This window comes from Acipenser ruthenus, unplaced genomic scaffold, assembly GCF_902713425.1.
Source record: "Acipenser ruthenus unplaced genomic scaffold, fAciRut3.2 maternal haplotype, whole genome shotgun sequence".
Classification (NCBI taxonomy): Eukaryota; Metazoa; Chordata; class Actinopteri; order Acipenseriformes; family Acipenseridae; genus Acipenser; species Acipenser ruthenus.
The window spans coordinates 20,120-33,579 of NW_026708764.1; the positions used below are offsets into that span (position 1 = coordinate 20,120).

At 52.4% G+C, this 13,460-nt stretch overlaps 1 pseudogene; it reads right to left on the reverse strand.

Moving 5' to 3' along the window:
* Positions 1–749: 749 nt before the first annotated feature.
* On the reverse strand, positions 750–11,972 carry LOC117404273 (fibulin-2-like; annotated as a pseudogene).
* Positions 11,973–13,460: the final 1,488 nt, after the last annotated feature.

Genomic DNA, 13,460 nt, shown 5'->3' on the forward strand with positions numbered 1-13,460 from the left:
AAGAGGACGGCTGCAGAGGCCATGTGGAAGTTGGCCACATTATTAGGGAAATATAATTCTCCAGAGCACAGCATCTATAAACACAGCGTTATAACTGTGCATTATTTCCCTTCTCTGACTCATTTTGAATTTCAAAAACAAAAACAGACATGTGTTATAAAATAGATAAGAAATTTAACAAGGTAGAATGAATTAAACAGGCAGGGACTGAAGCGATTACAACCTCTTTCTCAACGCTTTCAGCTGTAGAAACCCGAAAAAAAAACTATTCGCATGAAAAATACATCTTCAGATAAGAAATGCAATCTTTCACAACTCTGTAACGAGCCTGTCGCTGACACTCGGAAAAATGGTCTACTGCTGCTCAAGACAAGGTCCTCAGCAAGTTTCAGAACAATCAGACAAGCAGTGCAAGACATCTAAAAAAATGTAAATATGACTTTTTCTCTCTCCTCCTCTCCTCTCCCTCTCTTCTGTACTGAAGAATCTGACTTCTACCCTAACATTAAAAGTTATAAGATACTCAAGCAAATTATTATACCTTTCTTATATAAATGACCAAATTAATCGATTTTAAAACATGTCTCTCTCTCTCTCTCTCTCTCTGAAATAATTTCAAAAGCCTCCGTCAAGCAATATAGTTATTATTATTATTATTATTTATTTCTTAGCAGACGCCCTTATCCAGGGCGACTTACAGTCGCAAACAAAAATACTATCCTGTCTGTCTGTCCGTCTCCTCACTCTCCTTCTTCCCAAACTCACTATCATTTGATAAATAACTTTAAAAAAAAATCTCTCGTTCCCACAAGCCCCTTCTCCTCTCGAGCCTGCCTCCCTACAGAGGCGGAGGGGTGACAAACACCCGCAGTTGCGCCTGGAACCTGATGGGGGCGCCGTGGCGCAGCAGTGTCATCTCCACCAGCAGCAGGAAGTCCCGCGGCGTGGAGGGGGGCGGGGCCAGCACCGAGACCAGGCCGCTGTAGCGGTCGGAGCTCCGCGCGGAGAACAGCCCCTCCTCGTTGCCCCCGACGATGCGCATCTCCACGCGGTCCCCCGAGAACACGGGGGGGGCTCGGGGCGATGCGGAAGATGGGGGCGGGGGTCCGCAGGGACGAGGGGAAGGAGAGCTGGTGGAACGAGACCCTCTGCGGGAGAGACTGGCACTGCAGCTGGGAGGAGAAGGACGAGTGAGAGCAGGACTCCCTCTCACACACACTGAGGAGAGAGGAGAGGAGAGGTTAGAGAGAGAGAAGAGAGGAGAGGAGATGGGTTAGAGAGAGGGGAGAGAGGAGTCTGGCACTGCAGCTGGGAGGAGAAGGACTCCTTCTCACACACACTGGAGAGAGGAGAGGAGAGGGGTTAGAGAGGGGAGGGGTTAGAGAGAGGGGAGGGGTTAGAGAGAGGGGAGGGGTTAGAGAGAGGGGAGAGAGAGGAGTCTGGCACTGCAGCTGGGAGAAGGACTCCCTCTCACACACACTGGAGAGAGCGAGGAGAGATGAGCCCTTGCTGACAGACAGCAGAAGTGAATTGTAGTGAATGCAGTGTGAATGCGGATGAGGTGTGAATGCAGTGTGAATGCAGATGAGGTGTGAATGCAGTGTGAATGCGGATGAGGTGTGAATGCAGTGTGAATGTGGATGAGGTGTGAATGCAGTGTGAATGCAGATGAGGTGTGAATGCAGTGTGAATGCGCAGTATGTGGGTGTGGGTGTGATACTCACTGCTCCCCTGTCCTCAGGTATCCCAGGGGGCACTGCACCGACAGGCACCGGAACCCCCCCTCGATGTTGAAGCAGCTCTCGGGCGAGGAGCAGTTGTGGGTCCCCAGAGCGCACTCGTCCTGATCTGAGAGAGAGGGAGAGAGCAGCTCCTTCTCAAAGGCTTATACTCCAGGGTCTGTACAGTGCACACCCATCACAGTGATCGCAATCTCTTTCAATGTCTTTACTGCCATATATTTATTTCAATGCTCTCGCTGCAGTGCTGTGCTGTTCCCAGTCCCTCCCCCTGCTCTCGCTGCAGTGCTGTGCTGTTCCCAGTCCCTCCCCCTGCTCTCGCTGCAGTGCTGTGCTGTTCCCAGTCCCTCCCCCCTGCTCTCCCTGCAGCGCTGTTCTCAATCCCTCCCCCTGCTCTCCCTGCAGTGCTGCGCTGTTCCCAGTCGCTCCCCCCTGCTCTCCCTGCAGCGCTGTTCTCAATCCCTCCCCCTGCTCTCCCTGCAGCGCTGTGCTGTTCCCAGTCCCTCCCCCTGCTCTGCCTGCAGGGCTATGCTGTTCCCAGTCCCTCCCCCCAGATCTGCCTGCAGGGCTATGCTGTTCCCAGTCCCTCCCCCTGCTCTGCCTGCAGGGCTATGCTGTTCCCAGTCCCTCCCCCTGCTCTGCCTGCAGGGCTATGCTGTTCCCAGTCCCTCCCCCCAGATCTGCCTGCAGAGCTGCGCTGTTCCCAGTCCCTCCCCATGCTCTCCCTGCAGAGCTGCGCTGTTCCCAGTGGCTCCCCCTGCTGCTGGCCCCTCACCTCTGCAGTTCCTGCCGTTGCTGGCCAGCTCGTACCCAAGGTCAGGACAGGCACAGTGGAAGCTGCCAGGAGAGTTCACACAGCGATAGGAGCAGAGAGAGGGGGAGCCCTGAAGGGAGCACTCATCGATATCTGAGGGGGGAGAGAGAGAGGGGGTGAGGGAGAGAGACGGTGTGGGACAGGGAGAGAAGGGGACATCAGACAAGGGACATGAGAAATGAGCAGACACAAGACATTGGTAGAATAGAATTTCATCTGCATCACGCTGGGGGAATGTAAACAAACTGGCATGCCAACTTGGTCTTTCTAACTACTCCAATACTAACAGACGCATACTGAACAGGTCTGTGGGGCTCTGTCTGCAGGTTCAGCGGAGTGGAATGTACCATCTCTCACCTTCACAGGTGGTCTTGTCCTGCTGGTTCAATACAAACCCCTTCTGGCAGTAGCAGTGGTATGACCCGAACACATTGGCGCATTCCTGACTGCAGGGGGAGCTCTCACACTCGTTGACATCTGAGGACAAAAAAATTAGGAACGAAAGTATATGTACAACTGAAACACATCTCCAGCCCAGAACATCAATGACAAAACATTACAACACATCCTGGGACGCACACGTGAAATCACAGTAAATACATAAATACAACTACAATGAACTACAGTTCAATTAAAATAAACAGACGGATAGATCGACAGAGAGAGAGAGAGACAGACTGACAGACAAACAGACAGAGACAGACTGACAGACAAACAGAGACAGACAGACTGATATACAAACAGACAGAGACAGACTGACAGACAAACAAACAGAGACAGACAGACTGACAGACAAACAGACTGACATACAAACAGCGACAGAGAGACAGACAGACGGAGAGACAGAGACAGACTACCGTGGCAGTTCCTGTTGTCTGCAGCCAGGCTGTAACCCCCCTCGCAGCGGCAGTGGTATGACCCGGGGGTGTTGAGACAGTTCTGAGCGCAGACCCGACCCGAGTACTGAGCACACTCATCAATATCTGAGAGGGGGACAGAGACTGCGCTGTGAATAATGACACGATAACCTTTATTGGTGTATGCAAACACACAAACACACACACACACACACACACACACACACACACACTCCTATTGCACAGCAGTGTCGCCCATTCCAGGTTTTACTACCAGCTTGATCAGCCCCCAGTGTGTCTAGCTAACAAGCTCAGGTGTGTCTGATTATTAAACTCCCAGTGAAACCAGGACTGGATCACACCGCTGTGCAGCGGGAGTCTGATTCCCAGCCTTGCTCAGCGTGTGTCTCTCACCCTCACATCTCCGGGAGTTCGGCTCAGCCTGGTACCCCCTCCCACACTGACAGCGGTACGTCCCAGGAGCGTTGGTGCAAATCTGACTGTCGGCGCAGCGATGCACACCTGTGACACACTCATCGACGTCTGAGACAGCGAGATAGAGAGAACGTGCTAGTTAAACCCAGCAGAGCTACAGCAGCCCAGCGTATAAAGTTCTGATCCGGCGTTCTAACAGAAAAAGGGGGCGTGTCTTCACCTGTGCATCGGGTTCCGTCCTCACTGGCATGGTAGCCCCGCCCACAGCTGATGATGTGTCGGTGACAGGTGAAGGAGCCAATGGTGTTGACGCAGTTGAAGCCGGGGGTGCAGGGGGCGGGGTCAGTGTCACACTCGTTGATGTCTGTGAGAGGAGAGAGAGGGGGGAGAGAGTGGAGAGAGAGGGGGGAGAGAGAGGGGAGGGTAGAGAGAGAGAGTGGGGAGGGAGAGAGAGGAGAGAGGGGGAGGGAGAGAGAGGGTAGAAAGAGGAGAGAGGGGGAGGGAGAGAGAGGGTAGAAAGAGGAGAGAGGGGGAGGGAGAGAGAGGAGTGAGAGGGGAGGGTAGAGAGAGAGAGAGGAGAGAGTGGGGAGGGAGAGAGAGGGTGGAGAGAGAGGAGAGGGGGAGGGAGAGAGAGGGTGGAGAGAGAGGAGAGAGGGGGAGAGAGTGTGGAGAGAGGAGAAAGAGGAGAGGGGGGAGAGAGAGGGAGGGAAAGAGAGGAGAAAGAGAGTGGAGAGGAGAGTGGGGAGGGAGAGAGGAGAGGAGGAGGGGAGAGAGAGGGGGAAAGAACATAAGAAAGTTTACAAACGAGAGGAGGCCCCATTCAGCCCATCCTGCTCGTTTGGTTGTTAGTAGCTTATTGATCCCAGAATCTCATCAAGCAGCTTCTTGAAGGATCCCAGGGTGTCGGCTTCAACAACATTACTGGGGAGTTGGTTCCAGACCCTCACAATTCTCTGTGTAAAAAAGTGCCTCCTATTTTCTGTTCTGTGTGTGTGCGGAGAGGGTGGAAAAGAGAGAGAAAAGGGACAAAACAACAGCACCCTTTACAAATTGTCAATTCTTGGTGTAATAAAACTGTTTTTGTTAACATGGTAAGAGCTAGCTCCTATTGCACAGCAGTGTGATCCAGTCCAGGTTTTACTACCAGCTTGATCAGCCCCCAGTGTGTCTAGCTAACAAGCTCAGGTGTGTCTGATTATTAAACTCACAGTGTAACCAGGAACGGATCAAACTGCTGTGCAATGTATTTCTCCATTCTTTACATTTGATGGGCTGCAATGGAGAGGGTGCAGTACCTGAACAGCGCCCCCTGTGGTTGGGAGCGTAGCCCTGCGGACAGACCTCTGATTCCACAGTGCAGCTGAACGAGCCGGGAGAGTTTATACAGCGCTGGAGCCGAGAGCAGGAGTGCTGACCTGTGATACATTCATCAATATCTACAGGGAGAGAGGAGAGGAGAGGAGAGGAGAGGAGAGAGGAGAGGAGGACAGGAGAGGAGAGGGAGAAATGGAGGGAGGGCAAGAGAGAGGGCGGGGGAGAGGGGGAGAAATGGAGGGAGGACAGGTAAAAATTGTCACCAATAATGAGTCCTGGGTAGGTCAGTTAGGGTTAGGGTTATATATAAGTCCTGGGTAGGTTAGTTAGGGTTATATATAAGTCCTGGGCAGGTCAGGTAGGGTTAGGGTTATATATAAGTCCTGGGTAGGTTAGTTGGCTGTTACCTTCGCAGTTCTTGAGGTCAGAGTTGAGCCGGTAACCAGGGAAACAGGAGCAGAGCAGGGACTGGCCGGTGTCAGTGCAGAACTGTGAACACGGGTTCAAGAGACCTGGAAACACAAGCGACATTGACTCTCAATATGCACACACACACACACAGACACACACACCAAGACGGAGACACACACACAGAGGGAGACACACATGCACACCAAGACACAGACACACACACACACACACACACACATGCACACCAAGACACACACACACACACATAATGATGCACTCACACACACACACACACTCACTCTCCTTGTGCTGTCGTACCTTCACATCGATTTGGGAGGGACCCCCTTTGTCCCGCCTGCGCCCCTGAAAACAGAATCCAAGCAATCAGTCAGAAAGTGATCCAAACATCTTCATTATGAAATGCCATCTCTGCCAACTGTCACGATCAAATGATCTATGTTGTAATTGATTCAAAGTCATTATTAATAATAATAATAATAATAATAATAATAATAATAATAATAATAAGTTCTTCCTATTCATGTAAAGAGAAGTTGTGTTAAACTGTGTGTGTGTTTCTGTGTTCTGTGTGTCTTTGTTTGTGTGTGTGTGTGTGTGTTTCTGTGTTCTGTGTGTCTTTGTTTGTGTGTGTGTGTGTTTCTGGCAGTGTGTGTGTGTGTGTGTGTGTCTGTGTGTGTTTCTGGCAGTGTGTGTGTGTGTGTGTGTCTGTGTGTTTCTGGCAGTGTGTGTGTGTGTGTGTGTGTGTCTGTGTGTGTGTGTTTCTGGCAGTGTGTGTGTGTTTCTGGCAGTGTGTGTGTGTGTGTGTGTGTGTCTGTGTGTGTTTCTGGCAGTGTGTGTGTCAGTGTGTGTGTGTGTGTGTGTGTGTGTGTGTGTGTGTGTGTGTTTCTGGTAGTGTGTGTGTCAGTGTGTGTGTGTGTGTGTGTGTGTAAAACTGTAAGCTGTATACAAACTATGTGAAGACTTTGAGAGAGTTGTGTGAAATACTGAGTGGAGGTTAATGGGTTAACGATGCTGGCAGCCTACGGCAGTGTGGGGTTATAAATCACACTTTCAAAACTCTCTCTAAAATGTTTTGTTTCCTCTCTCTCTCTCACACGCACATGTTTAATCTCAAGACCAAATGTGACTTTCCAAAAACGACAAGATCAAACAGGCTTCGGAACAGAGACTGAAATACAAGTAGACCAGCGTTTGGGCTCCAGTGCCTTCATCAGTGTGATTGAAACTAGAAGAGACCGAGTCAAGCAGACCAGCGTTTGGGCTCCAGTGCCTTCATCAGTGTGATTGAAACTAGAAGAGACTGAGTCAAGCAGACCAGCGTTTGGGCTCCAGTGCCTTCATCAGTGTTATTGAGACTAGAAGAGACCGAGTCAAGCAGACCAGCGTTTGGGCTCCAGTGCCTTCATCAGTGTGATTGAAACTAGAAGAGACCGAGTCAAGCAGACCAGCGTTTGGGCTCCAGTGCCTTCATCAGTGTGATTGAAACTAGAAGAGACCGAGTCAAGCAGACCAGCGTTTGGGCTCCAGTGCCTTCATCAGTGTGATTGAAACTAGAAGAGACCGAGTCAAGCAGACAGTGTGTGTGTCTCACAGTGTGTGTGTGTCTCTCAGAGTCTGTGTGCGTCTCTCTGTGTGTCTCTCTGTGTGTCTGCGTGTGTAAACCAGGTGTTTGCCCTGAAGTGCCCCTCCTCTCCCAGCGGGTGTCAGGGAGTCAACTAGAAGCTATAAATAACAAAGTCACGATCCAGTGAGAGATTTTCCACTGTCGCTCCCATCAGCAAAATACCTGCCTGACTCTCCTGAAGCCCTGCTAACACCCTGCAGATATGTGTGTGTGTGTGTGTGTGTGTGTGTATGCTTACCTGTGCTCCTGTGCGCCCCCTGTGGTCCGCGAGCATCCCTGCGGCTCGGCCCCTCCCCCTCACAGCAGGTGATGAAGGAGTGCGTGCAGGAGAGGGGGAGAGGAGGAGCGGAGGGGGAGAGGGAGCAGGGCAGGGAGAGGGAGAGAGCCGTCATACCCAGAGCACAGCACTCACAGCAGAGCTGCAGGGAGAGAGACAAGGCGGATCACACACACACAGAGCCTCACACAGAGACGAGGAGGGTCACACACAGAGCCTCACACAGAGAGCCTCACACAGAGACGAGGAGGGTCACACACAGAGCCTCACACAGAGACGAGGAGGGTCACACACAGAGCCTCACACAGAGACGAGGAGGGTCACACACAGAGCCTCACACAGAGAGCCTCACACAGAGACGAGGAGGGTCACACACAGAGCCTCACACAGAGAGCCTCACACAGAGACGAGACGGGTCACACACTCAGAAAGGAGGCAGGATCGCACACAGAGCCTCACACACAGAGCCTCACACAGAGACGAGACAGGATCACACAGAGAGCCTCACACAGAGACGAGGAGGGTCACACACAGAGCATCACACAGAGACGAGGAGGGTCACACACAGAGCCTCACACAGAGACGAGGCAGGATCACACACAGAGCCTCACACAGAGACGAGGAGGGTCACACACAGAGCCTCACACACAGAGCCTCACACAGAGACGAGGCAGGATCACACACAGAGCCTCACACAGAGACGAGGCAGGATCACACACAGAGCCTCACACAGAGAGCCTCACACAGAGACGAGGAGGGTCACACACAGAGCCTCACACAGAGACGAGGCAGGATCACACACAGAGCCTCACACACAGAGCCTCACACAGAGACGAGGCAGGATCACACACAGAGCCTCACACAGAGAGCCTCACACAGAGACGAGGAGGGTCACACACAGAGCCTCACACAGAGACGAGACAGGATCACACACAGAGCCTCACACAGAGACGAGGAGGGTCACACACAGAGCCTCACACAGAGAGCCTCACACAGAGACGAGGAGGGTCACACACAGAGCCTCACACAGAGACGAGGCAGGATCACACACAGAGCCTCACACAGAGACGAGGAGGGTCACACACAGAGCCTCACACAGAGACGAGGCAGGATCACACACAGAGCCTCACACAGAGAGCCTCACACAGAGACGAGGAGGGTCACACACAGAGCCTCACACAGAGACGAGGAGGGTCACACACAGAGCCTCACACAGAGAGCCTCACACAGAGACGAGGAGGGTCACACACAGAGCCTCACACAGAGAGCCTCACACAGAGACGAGGAGGGTCACACACAGAGCCTCACACAGAGAGCCTCACACAGAGACGAGGAGGGTCACACACAGAGCCTCACACAGAGACATGGCAGGATCACACACAGAGCCTCACACAGAGACGAGACGGGTCACACACTCAGAGACGAGGCAGGATCACACACAGAGCCTCACACACAGAGCCTCACACAGAGACGAGGCAGGATCACACAGAGAGCCTCACACAGACAGCCTCACACAGAGACGAGGCAGGATCATTGCTTGGTACTTAGTGTTGCTTGTTGAGTTTTTAACAAGGTTTCTTTCTGTCTCAGTTGATAGCTGCAGACTTAAAATGTGTGAAAAGGAATTAATTGGAAAATGTGAATATTTGCACAACCATAGTCACTGAGACACACCCACACACTCTATTTCAAGCTATGCTCACTCACCCTGGCAGTGTCATCAATACAGCCTCCCATTGATTGTCCCTGGCAGACTCCACCCCCTTGCCTGGCAGCGGCGACGCCCACCTGGCACGCCCCTTCCTCGGTTGCCGAGAGACAGCAGTACATTCGTGTCACCCTGGCAACAAGACAGAGAGTCGATGCAAAAGAAATTTTTTTAAAAAAATGCGTGCAAAGAGAAACAACCTTCAAAATGAACACCCCATTGACACTGCCTTGGATTCTAGACGGGAATCAGACTCCCGCTGCACAGCAGTGTGATCCGGTCCTGGTTTCACTGGGAGTTTAATAATCAGACACACCTGAGCTGGGAGCTGATCAAGCTGGTAGTAAAACCTGGACTGGGCGACGTTGCTGTGCAATAGGAGTCTGATTCCCATGCCTGCACTAGACACGTTTATTTCTGCAGATATACCCCCTACAAACAGATTATAAAACAAAACAGCCTTTAGAAACGCAGCCAAGGGACCCCCCTCCTGCCAACCACCTTCCCCCCCCCCGAACTCTGACCTGCAGGTGCCCGTTTCCTCGTCGATGGGCGGGGCCTCTGTGCACTGCCTGTTCTCAGCAGCCAATCGTCGGCCCTCAGCGCAACAGGGGTCGAGAGAGGATTGTGACATCACTGGGAGAGAGAGAGAGAGAGAGAGAATTTGTATTTAATACTTCAGTACTTGCCAATAAAGTTAATTTTGAATTTGAATTTGAGAGAGAGGGTCTGGGAATGGATTCCTCAAACTGGCAGCTTGAAACCCATTCAGACAGCTTTTTAGTTTTACTGAACCAAGGCTAAAGACAAGCAGACAGACAGGCAGATACACAGACAATCCCTTTCAGTTTGACGCTACAATATATTCCCTTCTTCATGGTGTCTGTGTTAGTTTACTACATTCTGAAGAGAGTTTAGTTTCATTAAAGCTGCAGACAGACAGACAGACAGACAGACAGACAGACAGAGCCCCACAATCCTGTTCAGTTTGACGCTACAATATATTCCCTTCTTCATGGTGTCTGTGTTAGTTTACTACATTCTGAAGAGAGTTTAGTTTCATTAAAGCTGCAGACAGACAGACAGACAGACAGACAGACAGAGTGTATAAGAGAACCTGTTTATTTAAATATGCAAGTCCCCTTATAGCCAGTCCCTCACCTGTCTGGTTTCCAGTCTGTGGCCCCTCCTTCGACCCTCTCCGCAGTGTAGCCCCCTGTCCACTTGTCTGAGGTCCCTCTGTCCTCGGCGCCTGTGTCAAACCCGGGGCCGCGGGAAACAATCGCTGCTTTGGACCTGTGGCCCTGGGGGGCCCCTGATTCGGCGTGGTCCTCAAATGGCCAGAGCGGCCCCTTGTGGTCGCAGTGGTGGTGGCCCTTATGTACGAGAGAATGACGTTGGCCCCCGAAACGCGCGTGGCCCCGGGTTTTTCCTTCGGCTTGCTTGTCACCCCTATTCTCCCCACTATCCCCATAATCTGGGGCCTTCTCCTCCTGTGTGTGCCCCTGCCCGTGACCCCTGGGAGGCCCCTGACCCTGCTTCCTTTCTCCCTGACGTCGCGGCCCCTGACTGTGACTCTTTGTGTCTTACTTTGACCGTGGCCCCCACAGTAACGCTGACGACCCTGTTACCGCTGCTCTGCTCTGTGGCCCCTGTGCCGTTTCTAAAGTGGCCCTTTCTCTTTTCCACAGCGACATGCAGCTCTGTGGCCCCACGGTTCGGGGCCCCGGAGTCCCCTATTCTATTGCCATTCTCCTGTTCAGTCTGTGTGGCCCCTTGATCTACCCTTAGGGGCCAAATTACCCTGTTTGTGGCCCCCGGCTGCATTATGCCGTTCCCAGTGTGCGTGAACCCCAAGCGCACATTTTGGCCACGTGAATCCGTGGCCTCAACCCTCTGCTGTCTGTCAGTCTGCGTGGCCCCCTGGTCCGTCCTGAGGGGCCAACTTACCCTGCTGGTGGCTCTTAATTGCGTCGACGGCACCCCTTTCTCTGCTTCACTCCGCGGGGCCCCTACAATGGGAGCGCCCGCCTGCGAGGCCCTGTCCTGGATTTCAGTCTGCGTGGCCCCTTGGGGCCCACTCAGCCTTCTGGGGGCCCCTTTCTGGGGAAGCTGAGTCAAGTGCTTTAGCTCTTTCTCAGGTTGGGCGGGGGCCCCCGAATGGGCCGGCTGGGGGCCCCTGCTTCCCTTGGCGGCCCTCGCGTGTCCCTCTCCTCCCTCGCAGTCTCTTTCCGGGGTGCACAGCAGCGCCCCGCTCCCCAGGCAGGAACACACCGTGCAGGGGGGCACTGCGAAGGACTCCCCCTCTTCCAGCTCCCTCCCGTCGCTGACACAGCCTGTCTTTTTACACCGCGGGCACCCCGCTCCCCCAGCCGGGGCACTTCGGGGTTCCTCCAGGGGGTCCCACACTTCCAAGCAGTTCGGGGGGAGCTCGGGACAAGGCAGGAAATTACACTCAATCTCACCCCCATCCTTGGCGGGACAGATGCATTCGGTGCTCCCCGAATCTACCAGGTAGGATCCCCCGGCCGGGACGGTGCCCCCAGTGTACCCCGCGGAAACGCAGTCCCACAGCTGGTACCCCCGACACCTGCACCCCTTTTTTAAACACACAGGGCAGCAGCGGGCAGTGTCGGGGCTGCTGTGCTGCAGTGTCGCTCTGTCTCCACTAGGGGCTCCCTCCTCAATGCAGGCAGTCTCCAGTGGGGGGCACTGCACTGCGGCGCAGTCCGTACTGGGGACTGGAGGACTGGGTCCGCAGCCGGACTGGTGCAAAAACCATTAGCAGCAGAAGCAGGACCAGCTGGAGGGAGGCTAAGAGAGGGGGGCTCATCGCGAAGACGAAGTTCGAAAAAAATTAAATAAAACTTAACTCAGTAGCAGCAAGGGGGAGAGATTATCGTGGAGCCCAAGTTTTGGTGTTTTTTTGTGTGTGTAACTGTGGAAAGACAGAGAAAAAACAGATTTTCAACTTTTAGCTGACCTGATTTTTTTCAGTCTCGCAGTGCTCAGGGTTAGGGAGAGGACTGGGAGGGGAGAAGGGGGGGTGAAGGAGAGGAATGGGGGAAACAGTAGTATTTAGTATATATTTCTAAGCAGACGCCCTTATCCAGGGCGACTTACAATTGTTACAAGATATCACATTATTTTTACATACAATTCCCCATTTATACAGTTGGGTTTTTACTGGAGCAATCTAGGTAAAGTACCTTGCTCAAGGGTACAGCAGCAGTGTCCCCCCCACCTGGGATTGAACCCACGACCCTCTGGTCAAGAGTCCAGAGCCCTAACCACTACTCCACACTGCTGCCCAGTGTGAGCACAGCTGTATGAAAAACAAGGCTCTGATATGAATAACAAGCACGCACACACGCACACACGCACACACACACACACACACACACACACACACACACTGACACACACACACACACATTCTATTCACACTGACTGACTGACCAACAGTGACTCCTCCTCACCCACAGGTCTTGCAGGACACTCTCACCCCTTTGAGAAATACCGCTGTCTCAGATTGGGGTTGGAGGGACCAGAAACCACTATTCCAAAAACAGCCCTTAGAAAGTGTCCCACAGTAAAAGCATAGGGAAGCATTGTAAAGCACAGAGAGGTCTGGTAAAGCATAGGGAAGCATTGTAAAGCACAGAGAGGTATGGTAAAGCATAGGGAAGCATTGTAAAGCACAGAGAGGTCTGGTAAAGCATAGGGAAGCATTGTAAAGCACAGAGAGGTCTGGTAAAGCATAGGGAAGCATTGTAAAGCACAGAGAGGTCTGGTAAAGCATAGGGAAGCATTGTAAAGCACAGAGAGGTCTGGTAAAGCATAGGGAAGCATTGTAAAGCACAGAGAGGTGTGGTAAAGCATAGGGAAGCATTGTAAAGCACAGAGAGGTCTGGTAAAGCATAGGGAAGCATTGTAAAGCACAGAGAGGTCTGGTAAAGCATAGGGAAGCATTGTAAAGCACAGAGAGGTCTGGTAAAGCATAGGGAAGCATTGTAAAGCACAGAGAGGTCTGGTAAAGCATAGGGAAGCATTGTAAAGCACAGAGAGGTCTGGTAAAGCATAGGGAAGCATTGTAAAGCACAGAGAGGTCTGGTAAAGCATAGGGAAGCATTGTGAAGCACAGAGAGGTGTGGTAAAGCATAGGGAAGCACAGAGAGGTGTGGTAAAGCACATTAAAAAACAAACCATGGTAAACTGTGGTAAACGTGTAATAGTATACCATGGTAAACTGTGGTAAAC